At 43.3% G+C, this 12,398-nt stretch overlaps 1 protein-coding gene across 3 annotated transcripts in view; it reads left to right on the top strand.

Moving 5' to 3' along the window:
* Positions 1-1,725: 1,725 nt before the first annotated feature.
* znf618 (zinc finger protein 618) overlaps positions 1,726-12,398 on the top strand; it is a 74,135-nt gene continuing 63,462 nt past the window's right edge. For all 3 annotated transcript variants that reach the window (XM_079524429.1, XM_079524430.1, XM_079524426.1), the window contains exon 1: positions 1,726-2,081. The gene's annotated coding sequence lies outside the window, so the exon portion shown is untranslated. The remainder of the gene's footprint in view (positions 2,082-12,398) is intronic.

Genomic DNA, 12,398 nt, shown 5'->3' with positions numbered 1-12,398 from the left:
TGACGATTAAGCAAAGAAATAATTGCTAATAAGGCGATTACATAATTGTGACAGGCCTCGGTGCACAACTAAGTATAACTGCAGCCTTAAATGATCTGAAGCAGAGCTACCCCACTGTGGTGCAGTGATGCAATGATGACTCATTGCTTAAAACACTGCATTTCATCTAAATCTCTCTTTAGTGAGACAATACAATAAGATGCCGGTATCACTCTTCTATGATGAAGTGTGTTAATTTATGAAGAAAAGTTGAGATCAGCTATCTTATTTAATATTTATTCATCTTATGTGAGTAGCAAGACCCCTATCTAATTAAATAAATACAGAAAACTGCTAGTGGTTGCAAATGTTTAATTGTCAGCCTCAATGGAAGTACTGTAGGCCTATACAGTATGTGTTCAACTTCAAAATGGTCATTGTAAAAATGTTAGAACGGACAGAATAAATAATGAAATTAACAAACATTTTGATAGACAAGTACCCTAATGCTATGTAAATAATGTTGTAATTCATTGGCCTCGATCGTTTTTTCCACGTGAAGGGTGTAAGGCTATAAATGGAAGTCCAGTATAAAAATCCTGGGTCTAGGTATGCAGCTCCTCATCCTGAGCAGCTTCAGTTACTGTATGAGAATTTCCATCCAGATTAGTGCTCATGTCGGCTCTATAATCCTGCTATAGGCCTAGCTCTGACACCAGAGTCAGAAATGCATTTTAAATGGAAAAATGTGTGATGCATAAAAAAAGTTGTTTGCGTGTGCAAGTGAACACGCACACGGGCATCCCACACACGCACATACACAAGCATGTAGTCATCATCCCCTATTTAGTGTGTGTTGTAAACAGATAGTCCATTAAGGTTATTTGAATTCTATTTTTGTCTCCCTGTGCGTCAAGAGGATGAATTTCAATCACTCGTTCATGCTCACAGATATGCATAATGACATCATGATGCTTCACATGCATGTTGTAAAACTAATCACCATGAAAGAACGACATACAAGGTGACACTGGATTAATAGGTCAGCATGATGAATTAAGTGTTATACATTTTATAAATAAAAATATATATACATACAGTATATATTTGTTTCCTCGTTTACCAGCTCAGTGGCCTTGTAACCTTGCGTCACCAGGCGGCTTTCCACCTCGGAGGAAAACCCGGTCTGTGGTACCAAATCGCTGTGTGAGCCGGTCGGGAGTGGATGGTAAAATACGTCATGTTGTAGTCACTGATTTGTAGTCATCAGGCAGGAAACCACAACCGGAATAAGAACTATCCAAAATAATTCCCCGCGACCATATACTGTATGTACGTAAACTATGTACTGTACATGAATGTTGAGGGTTTTTATGGAGACAAAAAATACAATAACATGAAATGAAATGAAAACATTTATATATTTTCAAATATTTCACATATCTTTTTCAAGACTTGTTTTGAAAATAGAAGATCTGCAAGCTCACACAAAGCTTGTAGATCTGCTATTAAGTGGTAGAACTGCTCACTTCTGCTTTTGGCCTTTGTTTTCCTAGACCTAGACCCTGGGCCGCTTGTTTATCTCTCAAGATCTGGCAACGACACAACACAGGCTGCAGGGCGGGCTCTTTAAATGCTCCCCCTCCCCCCCCCCCCCCCCCTCCCCCTCCCCCCACTGACTGACAGCCAGGGCTTGTCTGTTTGTTTAGAAGTAAACAGAGTGAAATAAACAACATTATAATTACACACCTCATGGAAGAGTGGAGTGTATTTCTCAGTAAATGTCAGGGAATGACAGTTGAAGGAGAAACAGAAGTTCATTCATTATTATCTTCATGACAAACTGAGTTGGAAGTTTGGCTTCTATGGAGTGGAATGAGTCTCCAGGTGAGCTAGCTCTAAGCTAGCTCTATGCTAGCTCTGAGCTAGCTCTAAGATAGCTCTGCTAATAGGGAGCTAACTGTTGGACATGTTGATGCCATTAGGACTACATTTAGCAGAGCTAGCTCTATGCTAGCTAAAAAGGAGCTAAAAAGGAGCTAACTGTTGGACATGTTGATGCCTTACATGAAAGAAAAAGAAGAAGACAGCTCAAGGACCAGGTATGAATTATTTCTGTCTGTCTGTCTGTCTGTCTGTCTTTATTTCTTGCTTTCTTGCTTTGCTTGTATTGCTTTCGCATTGCTAATGCAGTGGCTCTCAAATTGATTGTTCATTATTTACGATGACCATGCATGCTCTGAATAACATGCACACGGACCACCCATCTGACCAGTGGTCGTGTGGTGGCCCTGATCCACGGACCACCCATCTGACCGGTGGGCAGGTGTCCAAGTGGTGGCCCTGATCCACAGACCACCCATCTGACCGGTGGTCCTGATCCACGGACCACCCATCTGACCGGTGGGCAGGTGTCCAAGTGGTGGCCCTGATCCACAGACTACCCATCTGACCGGTGGTCCTGATCCACAGACCACCCATCTGACCGGTGGTCCTGATCCACGGACCACCCATCTGACCGGTGGTCCTGATCCACGGACCACCCATCTGACCGGTGGTCCTGATCCACGGACCACCCATCTGACCGGTGGTCGTGTGGTGGTCGTGTGGTGGTCCTGATCCATGGACCACCCATCCGACCGGTGGTCGTGTGGTGGTCCTGATCCACAGACCACCCATCGGACCACCCATCTGACCGGTGGTCGTGTGGTGGTCCTTTCCTGATCCAGAAAAGGTCTAGAATGGTGATGTACTAATGTGACAGGCTTGTTGTTGCTCTGCTATGTTTGGGACCCAATGACTGGCTGGCAGTGAAACATGTGACTGTTTTCTGCCTCTGGAATTGAACGCTGATGTTGAAGCTGTTGTGTTGTGTTGATGGTACATGCACACTAGGCTGAGCACATCATGGCAGTCTTTGACAGAATAGTGTAACTCATTTCTATGTATTTGTTGTATTTCCATATGTTTTTCTTGCTTACTGATAGTCACTCTGGATTCAGTCTGGGACACATGTTATGACGTCATATGCTGGCACGAAGCTGACCGTGCAGGTATGTTTTCCGTCATGCTACAAAGCATATGTCCCATGACGTGATGAAGATACTGTATGTATGTATGTATGTGTGTGTGTGTGTGTGTGTGTGTGTGTGTATGTATATATATATATATATATATATATATATATATATATATATATATTTATTGGGGCTTTTTGCCTTTTATTGATAGATTTTACAGTAGTTAGAGAGGAAAGGGCCCAGGCCAATCCCCACGACCATAATTGTAGGGCCTACCCAATAAAATTGAATTTCTCCATGGGATAACAAAGCGTATACAGACGCTAAATAGTCTATGGAAAGTACACATTTATATTTTAGCCAGTAAGACGCCTGAGGGCGAGAAGCACGCATCCGCCTGGGTGACAGCAGACTGCTGGGCGAGCGCTGGCGCTTTGGCATTGGGGGTCAGATCAACATATGGAATGAATTCTGTACTGGCCATATATTAAGCGTGTCTTGAGTGTACAGGATTTGATGGACTCAGGTAGGGCCGGGCGTTAATTTTCGGGCTTGTTGAGAACTCTAGTTTTCGCCCGCTGCCGGGTTGCCGCTATACTAATTAATAACTTTGGGGCAGGCCCGTCTAGAGTTTGAATGGACAGGTATCAGTCAAAAGGGAGACATCAAAGAGGAAGGATGGATGGGGAAGGATCAACATATAGACTGTCGGAACAGGTCAGCTCCATATATAGAGATCTAAGGTTTTGAGTTTTGAGGTCAGACGTAGAGTTGCTGACAAATATTGATGCCATCCATACGTATATGACTATTCCCAATACATGGGTTTAATATCGATGGCTAACTAACTATCTGATGGGAAATGCACTATGTTGTTTATTGCCAAACCTGTGTACACTCTACTGCCACCATCTGGCGGAGTCAGGTTACCTAAAATTATGATTGCAGGAATTATTTTGGTTACTTCTGATTCTGGCTTGGGTTTTCCTGTCTGATGATACAAATCATTGACTACAACATGATGTAAATGACCATCCGCTCCCGTGTCAAGACAAGTGTGGGAGGTGGTCGAGTGACTCGAGTCAGAGTCGAGCAAGTAGCAAAAGTAGCAGATCTACAAGTTCAAAACGTGTTGTGCCGTGTTTCCAGCTTGCAGATCTGCTACTTTTGATGCTTTGTATGACACTGTAGTGTGATCAATAGGGAATTCATGTACAAAAAAACACATTTAAATATGGAGTTAAAAGGCTTCTGCCCGACAGCATGCAATAGATGAAAACAGGAAGGTGTTACAGTATAGATTAATTTGACCAGCCAGTCATTTTCAGTCATAAAGAGATATGGTTCTGCTGTATCCTTCAGCAGCACCACTCTCTCTCCTCTCTCTTAATCCTGATTCCTGACACAAATCTATTTTTGGGTTCCAGGCATTATGCAGGCCCAAAGGAAGATAGTGAGGCAGGAGAGGCAATGGGATGGATGACAGGCTCAGTCTGAACGTTTTACCCCTTGCTGCATCATGCTCAGCATGGTTATTACAGTGTTGGAAGTTTTTAACATTTATTTCCTTTTGACTTTTCGTTTTCAACTTCAGTTTAGTTTTGATTTGCCTTTTAATGTTTATGTTTGCATGTTTACATATTTTCTATCAATTACACACCCCATGCAGGCTTGAATTCATGGGAAAAAAATGTTGTTGCATTCATATAAGCTTATAATTTGATGGCCTGCATGAGGTAACGGTATAAGATGCTAATGTCTCCAGTAGCTCAAATGCAGGTCATTTGAGTCCGCCGATCATCAAAGGCTTAGGAATGTAAAAAGTAAAAATAAAAAAATCATTTAAAATATTTCAAAAAATACCGAACGTGAGTTTGCAGATCGGCTATTTTGACTGTTCGTCATATGCGACTACTACTGTATATAGGTCTAATGATACAAATAGCGTGAAATATTTAATATTGGAACGGACTTTGGGACACAGTCGGACTTTGGGACACAGCGGTCAGATATTTTAATATGTATATGAACACATAACACAAAACAAGAATTGATTCAATATGAATAATAACCAGCAGCTTCCGTATAGATGTGTGTTTAATATAAGGGGGGTCCCTGCGGAGGTTGGTGCGGTGGTCCGCGGCAATGTTCCCTCTCATTTGTTTTCGGTCTGAGTAAACACTCAAACCTCCTGAGCAGACATCAGCAACTGCTGAGCAAACATACATCACCTTGACACCAACTAGCCCAACATGACTAGTTGGTGTCACCAACTAGCCCAACATGAGTTGGGCTAGTTGGTGTGCGAATGCGAAGTGAGCGCCCCACACTTCACACAGGTGTGATTTCTTTTTTTTGCCAAATGGATTTTGGGAGTGAATCAATGAATAGTTAGATAAGGCAACAAGTTAAAACATTTTTTTTGGTAATATCAAGGTGGTAGGCTAGCAATTTTAGGAGCCTTTTCAGGCTGTGACCCGCCAAAGTAATCATATTTGAACTGGGGACCCCCCACCCAGACAAGCAACAGAATGGTTCCACAGATAAATGTTGTGAAATAGCAGATGTCCAAGGTCGTTGTGAACTTGTGGATTGGCTATTTGCACAATTGTTGCCTCTGTCTTATATAATAATAGGGCTGTCAATCGATTCAAATATGTAATCGCGATTAATCACATGATTGTCCATAGTTAATGGCAAATTAATCGCATATTTTTATCCGTTCTAAATATACCTTAAATCAGTGGTTGTCAAGATTTTTCATATCAAGGCCCATTATTTATTCCACGGACCACCATTTGATGACATTTAGCCTTCCAGACCCAAACTAAAGAACTGTATTGATGTTGGTACCATTAGGAGAGATAACAGGCCAATGTTGATCAAATTAATTTTGCTACATTCTCAAATTGTGTAGAAGTAATGCAGATGTTTAACAATTGTTCAACTGTTGAGTGTGTGAAATTGAACCAAATGGACCCACTTGGTTTAATTGTACTCGCAAGAGTTAAAGATCTCTAAGGGTTCATTTGGTTACCAAGTGTCCATCATGTAGCTGGGGACCACCTGGAACCCCCTCAAGGATCACTGGTGGTCCCCAGACCACAGGTTCAGAACCACTGCTTTAGTGCTTTTCAAAATACTCTTATCAACATGGGAGAATGCTTTTTTTTTTGCAAATGCCATGGAAGAGGGCAGAAATTCTCAAAGCATAAACTCCACACACACGCTGCGCACACTCCCAGACGAGACCCCTGCCTCTCTCTCCTGCAAGCACGCACACACACAGGCTGTCAACATTAGCTTTAGCAGGCATTAGCATGGTGCAAAAGTAACTGGTGTGTTTGTCTCCCGAAACTGTTCAGTTCAGTCTGCATGAACAGCGCTCGAGCACTCGGTTTCTGCCCCCTCAATGTCGTAACTCTTCTATGAGTTGGCTCTGGGTCAAACCACCGCGATGGGAAATGGCTGTGAATGTGCGTGGCAATGGAATTGGCCAATGCGAACTATTGGCGAAGAACAATATTGATGTAACTAAGAGTTTCGATGAGTTAGCTATATTTTATATACAGAGATTGAGAAGGAATAAGCAAAATCGTGAGGCGACAATTCCTCCTCCTCCGCTGTTTCTCTTCTCCTGAGGAGATCACAGTGGGCGGTGGCTTCCAGGCGTGTGTGTGTGTGTGCGTGTGCGTGTGTGTCTGAGCCAATGGCGCGAGGGGAGGCAGTGTTGCCAGGTCCGCGAATTATAAGCGAGTTGGAGTGTGTGTAAGTAGTGTGTTGAAAGGTGTTTTTGTGGGCTTTTGAAATATGCGGACTTGGCAACACTCAGCAGAAAGATCTACCGGTCGACTAGCGGTGTCGTAAGTTTCCAGGGCTAATACTGACCAGCCACCTTCTACGAAGGCTGCTGGTAATTATGCGGACTTGGCAACACTCAGCAGAAAGATCTACCGGTCGACTAGCGGTGTCGTAAGTTTCCAGGGCTAATACTGACCAGCCACCTTCTACGAAGGCTGCTGGTAAAAAACAAATGAGTGAGAAAACACAGATTGACTTTGGCAGATGGCTGATATTTATTCTTATTGGCATTTCCTTTTTTTCTAAAGTTGAAATTATTGTTCATAATTATATTGTTGTAATATTGAACAAATACTTAGGAATACATTCACACATTGTAAGAGCATGTGTTTCACACGAGCTATGCTTTTGTTACAGTAGAAGCCTCAGGGGCATTGACTCTGAGTCAAGACATAGCTCATGTTGTAATTTCCTCACGTATAATATAACTGGATGTAAAGGTGTGTGTGTGTGTGTGTGTGTGTGTGTGTGTGTGTGTGTGTGTGTGTGTGTGTGTGTGTGTGTGTGTGTGTGTGTGTGTGTGTGTGTGTGTGTGTGTGTGTGTGTGTGTGTGTGTGTGTGTGTGTGTGCTGATGAAAGTAGGGTGGCTCTATGAATAATGATGTGCTAGCTGCAGTGTTTCATAACAATTCTGTGGGCTGCTACGGAGCCTGCGTGCGTGCGTGCGTGCGTGGTAGAGTTGTTGAGGCTACCAAAGAAACTGAGTTAAAAAAAAAAATATATATATATATATATATATATATATATATATAGGCCTACCTACACACACATCTCAGTCAATCAATATACCGTAACATCATGTTGCAACATGTCCTCACAGCACCATCACCAGTGCTGATGGTGCCCTCTCTCCATCACGTTTACCTATACTGTAAAGCACTAATTTCCTTCCTGCTTTTCAATTCAGCGGAATATGGCATATTGAGTAAATCTACTTGCTCCGTGCCTTTTCATATGCCAAACCCCAAAACATCTCATCACATGCCCCAGAAAGACAAGACAGACAGATGGAGGGAGGTAGTAGGGCATGCTTCCTGGTGGAGCTTTGTACTCTACTGAGAACACGTGTTCTAGTTGAGCCTACTTTTGGTCTTATTGTCAGTAGTAGGTTTCCTTTTAAGTTTTACTAATGCTTAAGACATGGAGCACATGTAAGACATTGCGCTCAACAACGTACCTCCTGAGTGCAGCTGCAGTGACCATGAATACTAAATATGAAAAACACTTTCAATGTGAGTGCGTGGAACAAGGATGTTGCATGGGGTGCATGTGTTTGGTCCGACGTACTAACAGTCCGACACCCTACCTAGGGTAGTTTTAACCTGCCACGGGTTTGTTTTAACCTCCCATGCATGTCGGAAGCCACGGGTTAGTTTTAACCTGCCATGCATGTCGGGAGCCACGGGTGAGTTGTAACCGGCCACTGATGCCTGTTAGTATGTATAACCAACGTATGCGTACTCCGCAACAGTCAGGCGAAGTAGTATATTCTACACATCAGAAACATAGATGCGGAGGAAGGATGGGAAAATGTATGCTACAATGCAGTGTAGCAGAGAGAGAGAGAGAGTTATATAAGGTATTCTTCTGCCTAATTGTATTAATTCATAGCTTGCCTGGGTTCCTTCAAATGGATCAGGCAGGCCATTTTTGTTATCCCCTGATCTATTCTACCAGACTTGTTGTACCATGACCTGGTATTTAATTGAAAGAGAATCTGTATGATACTTACTTTCTCTCTCTCTCACTTGGATTTCAATCTAAGGGGGAATAGCCAGTAGTTAATGTTTAATACAGTATCTGAACAGTTTCTCCAGCAAGAAAGAGTCAATACCCTTTCCTTTTTATTTACATCATACATTGACCTTTTCAGTCATATTTACTAAGTTTCTCTTGTGGCACGGAGATCAATTCTCATGCACGGAAAAATGCAACCAACCTAACATTGGCAATTAAGAATAAGTCTGGAATTTGTGGCTGAAATTTGTCTGGTGTTTATGATTTCTCAACATCAAACACAGAACTCAGTATTATATTGTCCTATATATTATTGTCAAGGCTGGTATGGGTATATAGTAGGTGTGTGTGTGTGCGCGCGCGTGCGCCAACGTAGAGTCTGTGGGGGCCGGGGGGCCAGGGCCCCGGGCCCCATGAGGAATTGGACCAGGGATCTCGGCCCCCATGAGGAATTGGACCTGAATATATATTCGCCTCGGTTCGTCCCGTTTGTGCCGCATCAGGTCGCGCCCGTTCGCGCAATTCTCGCTTGCATTGACTTTGTATGTAATCGCGCTGCTCTAACCATCCAAGTCTGACACCTTAACACGTCTGTTTTCCTGTCTGTCTGGGGCGGGGGGTGGTGGGGGGTGGACCGCGTTGCCTGTCCCCTTGTACACATGAAGATCACGGGCCCCCATGAGGATCATGAAAATAATTCGTCCGTGTGTGTGTGTGTGTGTGTGTGTGTGTGTGTGTGTGTGTGTGTGTGTGTGTGTGTGTGTGTGTGTGTGTGTGTGTGTGTGTGTGTGTGTGTGTGTGTGTGTGTGTGTGTGTGTGTGTGTGTGTGTGTGTGTGTGTGTGTGTGTGTGTGTGTGTGTGTGTGTGTGTGTGTGTGTGTGTGTGTGTGTGTGTGTGTGTGTGTGTGCGTGCGTGCGTGCGTGCGTGCGTGCGTGCGTGCGTGCGTGCGTGCGTGCGTGCGTGCGTGCGTGCGTGCGTGCGTGCGTGCGTGCGTGCGTGCGTGCGTGCGTGCGTGCGTGCGCGCGCGCGCGCGCGCGCGCGTGTGCGTACGCGCACTCGTCCCGAACCATGGCGCTTTGCGTCACGTTTTGAGTTTGCAGATCTGTTACGTTTCATGCGTTTGTGTGACGCTGTAGGCTAGTAACGATTTTCTGCCCGACAGCGATGATGTGTTTGAGAGGTGTGTGTTCAGATGGTTTTCTTTCTCCAGTGTCACAGAAAAGAACCCTCATGGAAGACATGACATTAATATCTCTAAAGGTCATTCAGACGGTCATCGATTAATGTCTTAACGCCCACGTTAACGTCTGCGTTAACGCTTGGATCAACGGGTCTGCTCATGAGGGGCGTAAAAAAAACAACACAAAAACCCCAGGTCTATAGTCAGTCGCGGGCGCGCGCACGAAAAGAGCACGTGTCGTGTGCGTCAATTTCACGGGACTGCGTCCACGTAATTTCGCTTGCGTTGTCGGCCCTCGACTTCTCCGCGCTTACAAAAAAAACATGCAGGTCTCATTGAAAATGAATTACTAGGCACGTTAAATGCTGCCCATCTAAAAGGGGCTTAAATGTGGCAGCACTGGAAGACGTACAGTAGGGCCTAGGCCATTTGATCTCCCTTGAGATACAGTGTCTCTATACTGTAACAGCCCGGTAATGAGATTCCAATTATAGATCATTCATTCCGTCCTTGTCAGAGTGGAAACCTTGTATGTAAAAAAAAGAAAAGAAAAGAAGAAAAGTTACTTTTCAGGATTCTGAAAGAAAACTTTCAGAGCTTATATCTTCAAGCTCACAACGCGTTGTAGATCCACTGTTTTCACTACATTTGCTTGACGCTCTTGCAGCGCGAAGTATAGGGCATTACATTAGGTTAAAAAATGTGAAATGTTGAAACGTAGAGATACGAGGTTAACTGCCAGACAATAAGCGACAGCCTATAAGAATAAGATATGTGTGCACTGCAGGCCAACAACAGCCTCCCTCCTGCAGATGTACGCACGCACGCATGCACACACAAATGTAACCTATTACGACTGCCTGATTAAGTCTTATACTTTTCCGACTGATTACTCCCATGGCTTTGTGTCATGTATTCGGACTTCCCCTTGACCCAACTCAAATATATACACGCACAGTAGAGGTAGTTACATAATCACCAGTTAGTATCCAGGCGTGGATACTAAATAATGCGTGTGCGTGTGCGCGTGTGCGTGTGAGTGTGCATGTGACCGTGTGTGTGCGCTCCATGCAGCAGCAAGCCTAGTATTAGCCTCGGAAACCCAGACGGTTTTTTTTCCAGGGAGAAAAATCGGTCAATGACAGTATGAGATTGTTTTTCTTTCCCTTTCTCTCTCCCTCCATCCTTTACGCTTCCTCTTTCCTCTTCCACTCATGGAGTCTCTGTTTTGGGCATTATAGTCCCATAAGGACTCTCCAGTGGTGGAAAAAAGTACTCAAATGTAAGTACAGTACTTAAGTAAATGTACTTTGTTACTTTCCACCATTGGGACTCTTAGGGTTCCTTGAGTGGGTTCCAAAATGGACCTTTACAGGTCTGTAACTATGAGAGTGTACAAATGGAACCAAATGGACCCTTACAGGTCTGTAACTCTGAGAGCGTACAAATGGAACCAAATGGACCCTTACAGGTCTGTAAGGGTCCATTTGAGAGTTACAGACCTCATAGTTAAGGGGTCCTTGAAATTAAATAATGGTTTGAGAGCCCCTGCAATATAGGGCCTTGCCTAAATAAAGACTGTACAGTGACATTGTGTTGACCTTGAGCATGACCCGTCCAGTCTGTGCCCAACAGCAGTAGCGGAAAGTAAGTACATGTACAATTCTGAAGTTGTGCTGCAATGCAACACATTGTGAGCTTGTAGATCAGCTATTTCAAACATTATTATTATTATTATTATTATTATTATTATTATTATTATTATTATTATTATTATTATTATTATTATTACTATTACTATTACTATTACTATTACTATTACTATTATTACTATTACTTTATTTTATTGATTTTTGTAACCCATTTTTTTCAAGACCCAGTGTCAATTGTCTAATCTATTCTAATGCAATCCTGGGTCCTACTACTCCCTCTCTCAAATGTATATTTTTTAATACATTTTCAAAACTACATAATAATGCGGTACCAGTTCCAATATGATTATTCTGGGCGGTCATGGCCCTGAAACGTTTGGTAACGCTTTGACTGAGAAATGGAGTAGTAGCCTGCTTTTTTTCCTCCATGCATGCGCCGGCCCAGCAGACCATGTCCATGTCACATCCCTATGCAGGGGAAATGACAGGTGCTCTCCACATGCCTCTAGGGCCGTCTGTGTGTGCACTGGCCTGCCCTGCCTGACAGACGGCCAGTGGTGGGAAAAGTACACATTTTGTACTTGAGTAATACAGTAGTATCAATACTGCCATATAGAAATGCTCTGTTACACATCCTGAATTCAAAATGTGCTTGAGTAAAAAGTATCTGCATCAAAATGCCTGTCAAGTACCAATAGTACAAAGTACTCATTATATGCGGAATGTCCCATTTCAAGTTTTCAAATGTATACAAATCTTTTGAAAATAGCAGATCTGCAAGCTCACAATGCGTCGCACCGCGATGCATTGTGTGCTTGTAGATCGGCTATTTTCGAATTGCCGAAATGTATACACGGCTGAAGTGGTTAATGTATGTTTTGTCATAATAATCAAAATGTACAAAGTAACTAGTAACTAAAGTTGTCAAATAATTGTGGACTAACATTAGCCTCTGAGACGTAGTGGAGT

Source organism: Electrona antarctica, assembly GCF_951216825.1.
Source record: "Electrona antarctica genome assembly, chromosome: 16".
In the NCBI taxonomy this organism is placed as follows: Eukaryota; Metazoa; Chordata; class Actinopteri; order Myctophiformes; family Myctophidae; genus Electrona; species Electrona antarctica.
The sequence above is the reverse complement of the archived record's forward strand: the minus strand, read 5'-3'. Positions and strand labels throughout refer to the sequence as shown.